The sequence below is a fragment of the Lethenteron reissneri genome, chromosome 26 (genome assembly GCF_015708825.2).
Source record: "Lethenteron reissneri isolate LAM-NWPU_2019-01 chromosome 26, ASM1570882v1, whole genome shotgun sequence".
In the NCBI taxonomy this organism is placed as follows: Eukaryota; Metazoa; Chordata; class Hyperoartia; order Petromyzontiformes; family Petromyzontidae; genus Lethenteron; species Lethenteron reissneri.
In genome coordinates, this window is record NC_083804.1 from 17,746,102 (window position 1) to 17,760,475 (window position 14,374).

The window sequence follows — 14,374 nt, forward strand, 5'->3', positions numbered from 1 at the left end:
CCGAAGCAAGTCTTCTACTCGCAGCTAAGTCAGGGTGTGCGTTCAAGAGGCAGGCAGAGAAAGCGCTTCAAGGATGTCCTCAAGGCCAGCATCAAGAAGTGCACCATCGACACGCACTCATGGGGGACTCTTGCCTAGGATCAGCTCAGATGGAGACAGACTATTTCAAAACATTTTGAAACTTAATGGCGAAATCAGGAAGAGAAAAAGCGGGATTGGCGGAAACAGCACACGCTGCAGCCCAACTTACTAATCCAGCTCCACCCACTCTTTCTGGACACGTGTGTGCCCAAGCTGCGGTAGAATTCTGTCAATCACAGACCATCTTCGGACCCACAGATAATACAAATTTTCTATGGAAGACAATCATCCTTGATCGTGAGGGATAGCCTATGATGATGAGACACTCAGACACATTTTCTTTGCATAAAATGGGAACATTCATGTCGAATTCCACACTGACTCGGTTTGAAAAGCATACTGACAATAAAGGGCACATGTAATATGTAACAGGTTAAAAGTTTGGGAAAACCCAAACGCTGTGTTATCCCAGAGTACACAGAGATCTCTCTCTAAACATGCAAAGAATTGACAGTGCAGTCGTAAAGGTAATTGTGTGGCTTCTCTCTGGCAGAGGGCTGTACTTATGTAAACTATGTAAGCGGTATGATCTGGATGGAGAAATGTCGGGTGCAAAGCAGTGCGTGCTTGTATTGTTCAAAATGTAAAATGTCACACGTGCACACATGTGTAATTACTCAAGAAGACATGTATTAAGTACAGAGTTTACAACGAAACCAGAGGTCAGAGTTTAAAGGCAGGTCAGGCCACTTACCAGACTGCATTTTAAGCCACTTAAACCCCAAATAGTCAAAAGTTTCTCCCAATTCCAGTGAGATCGGTGCTCATCCCCACTGGCTATCATATCCATTCTCCCAGGACGACTCTAAGAACCGAAGCATCACTCATCTCACTTTCAGTCTCAGCATTAAATTTCGATTTAAAGCTTTCGTGACTGCAGGGATTCATCTTCTTGGTTCTTTCGGTAAAGTCACGAAGAAAGGGAAATAATAAAATAAAAAAAATAAAACATAATAAAATACAATTCTCACGACGTTTCGGCCACAACGCAAGCAGCCGTCCTCAGGTGAAGAACAGGTCTGTCGGAAAGACAGCGTCTGAAATTCTGATTCTGACATTTCTATACAATAACCATATCATCCAAGTCACACTTTTTATCATTGAAACCTGACTTGAGTTACAAATTCACAATTTAAGTTTTCTCAATGTCATGATTTTTTATTTCATTTTCACGACTTAGATTTCTCTAGTCATGGGTCAATTGTGAAAATTTACAAATCTGTCCGCTGGAAATGTAGTTTCCACACTCGGGAGAACCTCCAGATCTCCTTTTGGTGATGGCGGGTCTCAGTGGGTACGGGACGGCACGTGCTCCCACATCCCAGCCTGGTGTCATCTAGATCGGCACCAGAATCACCGTGCTACATGACCACAATGTTTGTGTTTATTTTGTGAGCTTTTACTCTGCGGGAGGAGGGTGAAGTGGGTTTACGAGGGCTTGCAGCTGCCAGTTGGTACGGCCAGCTAACAGCATTGTCAGAATGAACAGTCTAGGGCAGTCATTGATTTTCGAATGGGTTCTGTTCCTGAGACCTGTTCATAAGTCGTTTGTAAGTCGAAACACAACAATGCACTGGATTTAAACGCACACAGGTCAATTTTATAAAACGGGTCACGGTTCAATAAAGAGAAGCATTGTTAAACTTATAAATAAGATTAAATATTATATATGTGCATGTAATACTGTTATAAATACGTTATAGTAATTAAAACATAAAATAAAGCAACATTAAAATAAAAAAATATCCGTTTTATTTTTACTTATCCTGAGTCCTAATGCTGGTTTTCTTGTTGGAAGGGGTGCAATAAGCCCCCACAATTGCACACATACGGGGGCATGGGCGCGCCTGCACACACACAACAACGATCCCCCGTATAGCTTTGACAGACTGTTGGAGAAAGTGCTGTTCGCAAGCACCGATGAAGGCCGGCACGGCACATGAGGGGGTGGGTGAGCAGCACCAGGTCTGGCCACCTTTGTTTCCCTAATCGTGATGTTTACACACCGCACCAGGTACTCATTTGAGGCCGGGTCGACTTGGGGGAGGCCCAGGACCGGCTCAGATAATTTTTTTCACCGGTGTTGACTGTGAGCGGAAATCGAACCCGGGTTACCGGGTTCGTAGCGCAGCGTGCTAACCAATACACTACCGCTCACCATGGTGTGTGTGTGCGCACGCGCGCAACCACTCACTCCCAGTGCAAGGCTGAATCATTACATCTCGCGCAGGAGTACTCCGCTTAACAAAATAGTTCCGGGATTCAGTTCGCAAGTGTGAGTTCGCATTCGCAAGTCGGCTATAAAAAAATTAATATCTCATTGAAGCTGGTTTGTACGTGCGGATGTCCTTAAGTCGGGTGCTCATAAGTCGAGGTCTGCCTTGCAGTAGCGGCAAAACATACCCAAGGACAACTCCCCAACTATGAACCAAAGGGGACTTTTTTCAGTTTCAATTCAATTCTCAACCAATGTATGCTGGAAACCCTACAATTCATGGATTTAAAGTAAATCAGGCCCAACGGATGAGTGGTGGCGCAGTGGTTAACGCACTGCACTATGAGCCAAGGCAGCTAGAGGTCAATTAACCCCCATGACTGGCATGGCTTCACTCAGAAAACGGGGCAGTAAACAATAATTATCATATCAAGTGCAATTGCCAATTTAAGAATGTGTTTGTTTGCACACTCAACAACTGTTGAGTTTATTAAGCAGGAGCACTCAAGCTCATCTTAAGCTCGCAGGTTCGCGTGTAATACCGCGGGGCACAGGCATGAGCTCCCTAAACCACCGAGCCATTTCACCTGGATAGCTTTCTAAGCCATGACGAATATTTCATTTTATATTCTTTGGGTCTTTCGGTAAAGCCACGTACATTGAATTTTTTTAATAAAAATAATAATATCACGAGGTTTCGATCGCAACACAAGCAATCGTCATCAGGTGAAAAAAGAGGGGGAAAGCTGCTGAGGCAGGCTGTTTACAGAGGTTTAGAGATGGGCAGCTAATGTTAATGTAGGAGAGGTCTCCGTAACCTGCAGGTCTCCCCTAATTAAAGAGCTGTTTACAAAGGTCATCATTCCCTTAAAGTCTCACTTTAATGCAGTCTTGCGTAAAGTGATTTTCTTTTTTGGGAGGTTATTTGGGGATTTTATAAAAAAAAACTGCGAAATCGGCGTCACACGACCTGAGATTAAGACATTTCCCATTCACAATTGCTGTGGAAAGAATTCTAAACGCGACTCGACCCTCGAAGATAGTCACACGAAAAGGCATCTTAAGCTGCACAAGGGGCAGCACACCGTCTATTGTCTTGAAACTCACAACATTCATCAATAACACCGTGGCCTTAAACGGGGAAAAAGAAATAGGCAACGGTTTGGGCAACGTTCCTTCAGCATGGCCCGTTTTTGTTATTTGTGTTTTTGCACTGCTGCCGATGCACCGTCACCAAATAATAATGGCTTTATTAGCCTTGCAAAGATAAAGAACATGTATTTTAGATATTTGTACATGTCAACTCAAATTATGTGTCAAACCAAATTGAATGTTTTTTTTATATATACAGCCATGAGTATCCAGGCTAAGGCCATCAACTCACTACACTTGAGAACCCAACTTGGTGACAAATGGCTACCGAGTTTTGAAACAAGGCCCTCAGCGGTGCCAGCTAAAAACTCTCACATGTGGAATTAGACCTTTGCAAATAAATCAAGCTGTTTACATCTCTGGCCAAACTGGTGACCTTGGCGCAGACATATTTTACGTATAGATCCCACTGGAGAAAAAAGATTTGGTCTACAGTCTGGAATGCCAAAGGGAAAAAAACATTTACTTTTCTTCTTATATCAACTCAACTTATGTTACTCAATAAATAGTGTTTTGCCACAGCAATCGAAGTGAATTAAATTCAGTTTACTTCCACTCAAACTGTGATTTGAAAAAAAAACATGCAAGGCCGTGTTAATCTTTGTATTAATAATAATGAACATATGCACCTCTATAGCTTACTTGACAGGCAATGTCCCACAAAACACTTCAACACATTTCGTTTCATTACTGCCAACCTAAAGCAATTGGGAAGAGCTTTCGTTACCAAAATAACACCAATACATGGTTAATTAAATCTGCTTCTGTAAATAACAACACTGCTGCCATCGCAGGTTTTAAGGCCCCTGGGAAGTGCCAATGAGGTTTAGTTACGGATTAACCTCGCCACTGGCACACGTGTAGCCGGCTCCCACCATAATGTAACCACTTCGTTATCATGGTAGCCGGGTGAGAAACACGGTAAAAGAGTGACAATGATGGGCGGTGAGGCCAAACACAAGTAGGTTGACCTTGATAGTACGCAGAAATGTACAAAAAACATTTCTGTTACTACGTTTCACTTAAAAGTGACGCATAGCTGCATGAATGCATAAAGTGGCGTGTTTATGACGAGCAAGAGTGATGCCATGTGTCCGTCTCTCCTTGTGCGCCTCGGTCACACACCCACGAACCTGGTCCCTTCAGACTCGCTTCAAGCCAAAAGGCAGTTTTATATATTCTAATACTTTTTATACAAAAAAATGTTCAATAAGTAAAACAAACTCTGTGTTCTTCATATTGTAATGATTGCAGAGCATCTGGGCACGATGTTGCAAATATGAAGGATACTGATAGGAAATGAGATTTTAAAAAACAGGTTTTTCACATTGGTACCAACATGCCCATAAATATTTCAAATATAGTTGTGAAAAGAGGTGCATATTACAACAAGTGTATTGCAATCACTAATGGTGACTGCATATTTCAATAAACACGAGGTAATATTGCCATGGACGTGTGCTACGAGACCACTATTTCCACAAGTCTTTGATCAGTATTGTTAGAGTGTAACTACGGAAACCAAAAAACAAGGTAATTAGAATGACACGATCGGAGAGAAAAAAATTAATATGCCAATTATGACTATTTCAACTTCAATTTTTATCCAAAACGTTTTTGTACACTGAAAAAACGTGACTATAAAAACTAATAAAGTAAAGCCTTGCTTATTCCCATTCATGCTATCTTATATTCTAAACAAATTTAGAGACCAAATGTATTTTATTTCTGAGAAAGTGATTTGGAGCAGCACCACTTAAATATGGCTTTGCCAAACTACATTTGAGCTGACCAATTTGAACTAAAATAGAGCATATGCACATGTGTGAACAATGATAATTTAAATAACATTAAAGGAGATAAAATGCACCTACAGCACTATGTTCACAGATTAATGTTTTCCTGTCGTATTTGCAGACTCAAAACTTAACTATGCTAAGCTATTTTTTATTTTACCAGGTAAAGCCCACAAAGCTTTAGATCCATTTTTTAGAAGCGACCCGGCCACAAATGATAGCTCAACAAAGTAGCTTATCATGCGGAAATTTATAGCAACCAAATATACTCTAAACGCATGTTTCTAAATGTGAAGGTAAAAACTGGAGAACTCGGAGAAAAATTCACGCTGACCACGGGGAGAACATGCAAACTCCAAATATACAGCAGGCGTCAGGGTCTAGATCGAACTCATGCCCTCCTGTATATCAGGCGAGGTCGTTAACATCTCGCCATCGCGGCGCAGACTCTTGCCTTAAGGAAAGGGCCAAAAGGGGCATATTTGTCAAAGGCCTCACCCAAAAGAGGGCCGCCAATGAATAAGAGGGTGCCATTTGGCATTCTGCTCCCAGGTCTCCAGGAACCTCTGAGTGGACTCAAGTATTTGTTTTAAAAAAAATACCTGGATGGATTTCTGTGAGAGCATTAAGCCAGCACCTCTAAGATCCTAAGTTAGAATCCAGGTAGCGACGTCACATGTGATAAGCCTATCAAGTGGAATCAGTTTTAAGCCTCAACCTGGTAAATAATGAACGACGTGGAATTATAATTTAGTAGTCACTTAATGTGACAACACTCCAGTTCAATGGCATTTTAAAAAATATCTCCACAGCCTTCTAAATGCTATGAAAAAGGGCCAGTGCCAGAAACGTCGCCTTTTATATATTTTCCTATCAAGGCCAAAGTATTATTGGTGAACATAGTTTTTTGTGCTTGTATACCACTGCAGCATCACCAAATAATCTGCCTCCTGTGTAAGGTGTCCACTGAATGGCTCTGACAAGTGGCTCTGTGATATCACTTTCTAAGGGAAGTAAGGAAAGGTAGTTGGAAAACATTTGGGAGTTGGGGAGTGCATAAGAAACTGTAAAATGTTAATGTCAATGCAGAGAAAACAACTGGAAGCAGCCGATGCAATGTGACTACAGTAAAACCTCGTGAAGCCGCACTCATTAGGGAGACTTTCCGTTTATGGAATCAGAAAATGTGTTTATACTGGAGAAATCCGATGAGCTAGAACGCTCCTTTTCATAGATATCCAGGATTTCAGCAAAACTGCAAATTAGACAATTATTAATGACTTAATTTAATTATATTTATTACAGCAGGGGTGGGTGGAATGATGGTACACTCTGCAATGAACCTGATGACCCAAATAGGATGTCAAGGCATGGTTAAACACGAGTTGCAACTCATCAGCTACATCCCATAAGAATTAACTACAATACAGGAGACATGTTCCAGCATTCCAATACTCTCTATGTAAGGTCTTAATAAATCACAAAATATATACAATTTAAGTAAGAAAAATAATTCAATATAAGAGGAAGTACAATATATATTTACACACAAATAAACATTTATATTACATCAAACAATCAAGTAAAATACCTAATAGGTACTTATAGAATCATAGGTACAAAAATATTTACACAAGGTGGAGAGGCGAGGTGGTGGAAAGTCGAGGTGGTGGTGAGTCGAGGTGGTGGTGAGTCGAGGTGGTGGAGAGTCGAGGTGGTGGAGAGGCGAGGTGGTGGTGAGTCGAGGTGATGGAGAGGCGAGGTGGTGGAGAGGCGAGGTGGTGGTGAGTCGAGGTGGTGGAGAGTCAAGGTGGTGGAGAGGCGAGGGGGTGGTGAGTCGAGGTGGTGGTGAGTCGAGGTGGTGGTGAGTCAAGGTGGTGGTGAGTCAAGGTGGTGGTGAGTCAAGGTGGTGGAGAGGCGAGGTGGTGGAGAGGCGAGGTGGTGGAGAGTCAAGGTGGTGGTGAGTCAAGGTGGTGGAGAGTCAAGGTGGTGGTGAGTCAAGGTGGTGGTGAGTCAAGGTGGTGGAGAGGCGAGGTGGTGGAGAGGCGAGGTGGTGGTGAGTCAAGGTGGTGGTGAGTCAAGGTGGTGGAGAGGCGAGGTGGTGGAGAGGCGAGGTGGTGGAGAGTCAAGGTGGTGGAGAGTCAAGGTGGTGGTGAGTCAAGGTGGTGGAGAGTCAAGGTGGTGGTGAGTCAAGGTGGTGGTGAGTCAAGGTGGTGGAGAGGCGAGGTGGTGGAGAGGCGAGGTGGTGGTGAGTCAAGGTGGTGGTGAGTCAAGGTGGTGGAGAGGCGAGGTGGTGGAGAGGCGAGGTGGTGGAGAGTCAAGGTGGTGGAGAGTCAAGGTGGTGGTGAGTCAAGGTGGTGGAGAGTCAAGGTGGTGGTGAGTCAAGGTGGTGGTGAGTCAAGGTGGTGGAGAGGCGAGGTGGTGGAGAGGCGAGGTGGTGGTGAGTCAAGGTGGTGGTGAGGCGAGGTGGTGGTGAGTCAAGGTGGTGGAGAGTCAAGGTGGTGGTGAGGCGAGGTGGTGGAGAGTCGAGGTGGTGGAGAGTCAAGGTGGTGGTGAGTCAAGGTGGTGGAGAGTCAAGGTGGTGGAGAGTCAAGGTGGTGGTGAGTCAAGGTGGTGGAGAGTCAAGGTGGTGGTGAGTCAAGGTGGTGGTGAGTCAAGGTGGTGGTGAGTCAAGGTGGTGGTGAGTCAAGGTGGTGGAGAGGCGAGGTGGTGGAGAGGCAAGGTGGTGGAGAGGCAAGGTGGTGGTGAGTCGAGGTGGTGGAGAGGCGAGGTGGTGGAGAGGCGAGGTGGTGGAGAGTCAAGGTGGTGGTGAGTCAAGGTGGTGGAGAGGCGAGGTGGTGGTGAGTCAAGGTGGTGGTGAGGCGAGGTGGTGGAGAGGCGAGGTGGTGGTGAGTCAAGGTGGTGGTGAGGCGAGGTGGTGGAGGCATACGTGGTGGGAGAATGACAACAAATTACACAGCATAGTACCACTACGCTGCTCATTGTAGTCCCTCCGCCATGCAAGAGCAAGTGAGAGCAGGACAAAAACACGGCTAAGTGGTGAGTGATCGAGCAACTCACAGTGATAATAAACGATTTTGTTGATTATTTAAACTGGCAATAATGTCCCCTATTTGCCAACGACGTTAAAACAATAAGACGTAAACTGATACGACTTAAACTGATCATTGCCGGTATTTAAAGTACATCGACATATGAAAATATTTATCATAACGTGATATTTAATTATGCTCTTGATTTGAAGCTTTCGTGACTGCAGGAATCCATACTCTTTGGTTCTTTCGGTAAAGTCAAGTAGGTAGAAATTGTATTTTATTTTATACCTACGTGACTTTACCGAAATAACCAAAGAGTATTTAAATATGACTTAAGAACCGCGAGCTAAATGTTTACAAACTAACAACACAAACTTGACGTCTATACAGTTTAATCCGAGTCCCTCAATCACCATGAAGTGGAGGCAGGAAGGCTGCGCATCACTGGGCATCAAAGGCTGACTGTTTAATGTTGGGCTAAACAAATGTAGCTTATTTAGTTGTAAAATAAATGCAAAATTAAAAAGCCAAGCGAGAGAGCGCCCCTAGCAGCGAGCGGACGTGGTAATTAAGGGAACGCATCTTCGAAATCTATACAACGGCTAGGTATGGTGCACGTATCCTATAACATAGCTTTAGAACTGCTCGCGAACATAAGCATGCTATTTTCTATTGCACACAGCTCCGTGAACAAAAAAACTAATTCAATTATAAAATACATAACATGCGACGTTCGTGGGTTTTCACTTAATTCGCCTCAAGTACAGATATGAGAAATAAACCAATTGTTTCTTGCTGTGGTTGTCCCACCTGATGACGGACGATTGTGTTGCGCCCGAAACGTCGTGATTTAATTTATTTTATACCTACGTGACTTTACCGAAAGAACCAAAGAATATGGATCCCTGTAGTCACGAAAACTTCTAATCTAAATTGAACTAAAACATTGATCCGACTGCGATGAGCACCCATCTCAAAGGAGGGTGTATGGGAAAGTCGACCCCCATACTGTGTGAAGATAAACAGGTCACACAAAAAGAGTTTTCAAAGCAGTTCAGTTGAACTTTTTGTCACACCATACATAGCCAACCGTGCTTATCGGAGTTGCGGAGGGAAGGACAACAAACTAAACACAAAAAGCAATGTGCTTTCTTCATAGCGTATTCTGCATGTCACAGGTTAATTACCGTAGTATACTAACAGTGGTCTGGCCAGAATGTTTTTGGGTAAAGTTTTAACATTTTATTCATTAATTCACTGCCAAAAGTTTTGTGGCTTGCCCTGAATTCTGGCTTGCTCGAGTAAGGCTTCGAGGGGATTTACTGTACTTTTTTTTTACACGTGACAATCGAATTCGTGTTTAAGGGAGAAAAAAATATATTTAGTTTTTATGAATCTTAAAACATGAATTCACCTTAAATATCAACAAAGCAATTAGTCTGAACAATCACTTTTGAGATGGTGACTATTACAACTCTATGTGCAGATCATACACGTGAATGATGATGTTATCAAGCCAAGAAAAGCATGATGGGATTCCTGTTGTGGTTTTGTCGGAGACACTTTTTTTTTACATTTAGATATTCAACCAAATTTTTTGCAGGACAGGCCCAAATGCCCAACACGTCATAACGGCCAGCAACAAACGTCACAATCAAAGTTGCAACACAAAATTGTGATGTTAAAATAACCACGAGTCCTTGAGGCTGATTTCCATAGTGACACTTGACGCCTGAACTGTGCCAAGTATCAAGGTTGTACGTCGTAATTGAGTGGGGCGGTTGTGCGTGATCGAGAGCGGAAAGCAGTCCCACATGTCAGTTGGGTCCATCGGTGTTGACACCACCCTGTTAAGTTCACTGTAAACACACGGGGGGCTGCATAATAATGAGTGCAGAAAGCTTCAATACGGAGGAGGAAGGACCCTCGCACCTTGCCAGCAGGTTGAGAAAATAAACTTCAAAGGAGGCTCCCTTCACCATGTGACCCATTAGCTTCTGGGCATTTAAAAAAAAACACATGTGCTAATAGCGGTTATTAGTAAGAAAGAAAGCCGGGGAGAATTAATACCTTGGGCTGACATTTCAGCAGATAGTATTTCAAGGTATTTGTTTTTGGTGGATTTTTTTTCTACTTTCCATGACCCGAGTGGTTGTGATAACCTGGAGGTTGAATTTGTAGCACACGAGCCGAGCAACGAGCAGAGCACCTGCAGAGCGGCCAGCATGCATGACAAAAGGGCTTCGAGAATAGAGCATTCCATCACAGCGACCTAATGCCGCGGGGCACTTAGCAGTCATGTTGTTTACAGCGTTACCAGGCCACGCGTCACACACGTGTATATGACGACTACATTAATGCTACCATCCGATGTGATAAGAAAATGGAACAAAATGTATGTATTCACCCTTTTGTCAGAATAAAATGTAGCAAAAGCCACGCGGCCATTTATAGCACCCGTCAAATAGGCGTTGCTCTTGTACATTGCCACTTGAGGGTATTTTAGCGGCACTTGAACTGCTTGGTAAGACAATAGAAATAAAGACAATAAATAAACCACTCCAGGCTTTAAATAAACAGTCTGTGGCACGCAGTTTGATTGAAAAATACAGTGCTGCCAACTGGCTGGATGGATCAGGGCTCAAGGGGCACAGGAGCTGGCAACGCTGAAGCCCATGTTCACATGTTGGCAGCCATCCATCGATAAACCGAACTCCCGAGTGCATTGAGTTCATGATCTAAGTCTGATCACTAATGAGTGCGCGCACACACACAAAATAATAGAGGTTTTATTTTTTTGGTTACATCGCGTAAATATAAACCTGCCACCACCCGGTCACGAAAGCCGACATGTTAAACACGCAAAATAACAAGCCACATTTCACGGAAATGTGGGCTTTCGCTTAATTTGCCTAAGTACAACTATGAGAAATAAAATATTGATCCGACTGCTATGAGCAGCCATCTCAAAGTAGGGTGTATGGGAAAGTGGACCCCATATTGCGTGAAGATATAAACAGGTCGTACAAAAAGAGTTTTCAAAGCAGTTCAGTTGAAATATCTTGCACTGCCATTCTCAGACAACTGGGGTCACACCAATGCACTCTGAGATTTCTGAAGGCAATCTTTGTCGAATGACCCAATGGCAAAAGTACAACAGGAACCAAATTTGGGGAAAAGCCTGAAAAATATTTGAAAATAAAAATACAGTACTGCCAATCCTTTATGAACACCTCTGTGGAATAACTGATAGCAGTTTATAAACATCTGAAAAAAAATCTAAATGTAGGCACCGGTAGTTAGATTACTTTATATTCCGAAAAAGGATAAGAATTTAGTCGTCAAAAATATCCGTTTTAGCTATAAGCAAGGCCGAATGATGGACATTGTTCAGAAAAATAAGTCTTGCACATCTGTTTGAATAACAGGATTTTTATTTTTCAACAGGGTGACATCAGCCTATGACAAAACAAAAACACAGGCTTATCTATTTAACATGGCAGGCAAATATCGAGTCAGGTAAAAGTGGCATGAACCATCGGAGGGAAATTTGACTGTATTCAAAGAAGAAACGCCAGTATGCACGTGTCGTATGCGTGTATAGTATGTGCATCTGTACAGAGTATATGTATGTGTATGGATGTGTGTGTGTGTGAACTGGGGGAGCGGTAGTGTAGTGGTTAGCGCAATGCACTACGAACCCGGTAACCAGAGTTCAATTCCTGCTCACGACCAATAAGAGCGGCAAATATTTGAACCGCTCCTGGGACTGCCCGAGGCCGACTCAGCATTGTGTACAAAGCAGCACTGCGGAGACAAAGGCGGTCGTGCATGGTGCTCCCCCCCTTCATGTGCCGTGCCAGCCTTCATTGTCGCTAAAATACAACACTTGCCCTAAGTCTGTTATAGGCTATATGGGGATCTTTGTATTTGTGAATATGCACAACCACAGCTAAGATTAAAATTTCGAGCTCCATACTCTCTAGTGTGGGTTTAAAAGTCTGCCATTGGCACAAGCCTACAAACACTAAATGTGGAGAAAAACATGCGGTTAAAAACAGTTACATAAAAATTCCATGGCTCGCTTTCATTTTACTTTATAAGCAACATATTGCTCCCCTGGTCTCTCAAGCAAGACGAGGTGGAGAATTAATTTCTCAGCCCTGTGGGATCACAGGCTAAGCAATTTGTGGCAGTACCTTCGGCAGACATCGTTGCCTCGCATAGGATGACACCGAATTGCCCCTGCGAGTGGGGTTTCCCATTTAAATCCTAAGTAAAAACAACACGCATGAGCTCCTGCAGCGTATTCATTGGGCAATGACGTGGTCTATTGGTAGCGGGTGCACAGCTTGTATCAGAGGTTTCGGTACGGCAGGCTGCCCTGGTTAATACTGCGGTGTGTATTAACCATGAAAAATACGCACCGTCTGCTTCACAGTGGATGTCAAAGATCCCCCGACATCATTCGCAATGAGGACATTGTGTCGGCGTCATGGAGCAAATTTTGCGAATTCGGAAAACTACACGCAAAAGGCTTGGTTTGGGATTACACGTAGTACCATTGCCCCCTACAGGGCAGTTACTGCAGACTATATATGCGAGACAAATTGCTTTCATGATCGCCCTGCACGATAGTGATGGCATGAATACCAAATGTACCACATTATACATTTAATTATTATCAAGTAAAAATGGAATTAACACTTTACCTCCGATTAGCACGGTTGGCTACGCACCGTGTGAAAGAAGTTCAACATTTGTCCAGTATTCTCTCGTTATTCACACGAACTTGCTATCTGCAATTTTGGCTATACGCGAACAGCATCTGGAACTCGACACCACTGCATTGAGAGAGAAACAGTGATGAGATAAAGTGGTGAGAGAGAATGTGAAGTAAAGTGATGAGATAAAGTGATGATCATCATCATTTAAGGTAAGTTAATTTATAATTACTTGATACTTTAATACTTTTTTATTTACCATTCTGGTGAATTGCCCGATGATGCTGGATGCAATTACCAGCGAAACGTCGTACTCAAATTGTAAATGTTGTGGTTTCACGCTTCAACACACCGGTGGGCTAAAGCAGTGAACTATTTGTCTTTTGTCAACGTGACACTTTTTTACTGATTGGCCATGTCGGGTGGTGGAGGGTTACGACACATTTATAAATAACGCGATCTAAACCCAAAAACGTTGATTATGAATAATATTGGTCGTGAAAGCCGACGTGTTAAACTGACTTTTTTTATTTACTTTACGTTCATAATAACCAATTAAAATGTTCGTGTTATTATAATTTTAATGCTTTTACCAGCTTATTTGTCAATTTCAAATAATTCATTAAAAATAGGCCAATACCATCCGCAAAAATTGCTACACACAACCATCTCTGGAACGTGAATAACGAGATAATAATGGACCGCTCTCCTCTGCTGCACCAGTGGTCCCTGCATTGCGAGGGAAAGGCTCTTACGGTGCCGACTTAAGTCCCTGAATCTCATTTCCCTGAATATCGAGTAAACATCAGCTGGATAGTTAGAACCAGATCGGACGGATAGGAGCGGGTCAATTATCAACTTCTGGCCGAGTATAAACAACGGAAGTGGTCTTGGTTTAAACATTAATTTATTTTCATGGACATCAATTCATGCCATTAAAGCCTTACACATAAAAACACATTTTAAAATAATTGATCCATTTTACCATGCTCTTTGCAGACCACTTTGCGTCATGGGGAAAAAAAACTGTTTTCAGTTTAAATGGTCAGCAATTTATCATCTGAGTTGCTGCAATCATTTTTGTTATGATTACCACTACTTTTAACATGCTTATAAAGATGCTTTTTTTACAACTTCAATATATATCTGAAGGTCTTAATACTATTAAAGCATTCATGGTCACGAGCTACAGGAGTTAAAAAGTTTACCATACCCCCTTTACTAGTGTAAACTTGAAAATTACCGTACGTTAGTCCCACAAATCAGAGCTATGCAGCTCTTGTTCAGAAGCGACCTGCCCCCAAATGATGG

At 42.8% G+C, this 14,374-nt stretch overlaps 1 protein-coding gene across 4 annotated transcripts in view; it reads right to left on the bottom strand.

The window, feature by feature from the left end:
* The window catches only part of LOC133347753 (myocardin-like), a 140,644-nt gene that overhangs the window by 47,436 nt on the left and 78,834 nt on the right, over positions 1-14,374 (bottom strand). The gene's annotated exons all lie outside the window — the stretch shown is intronic.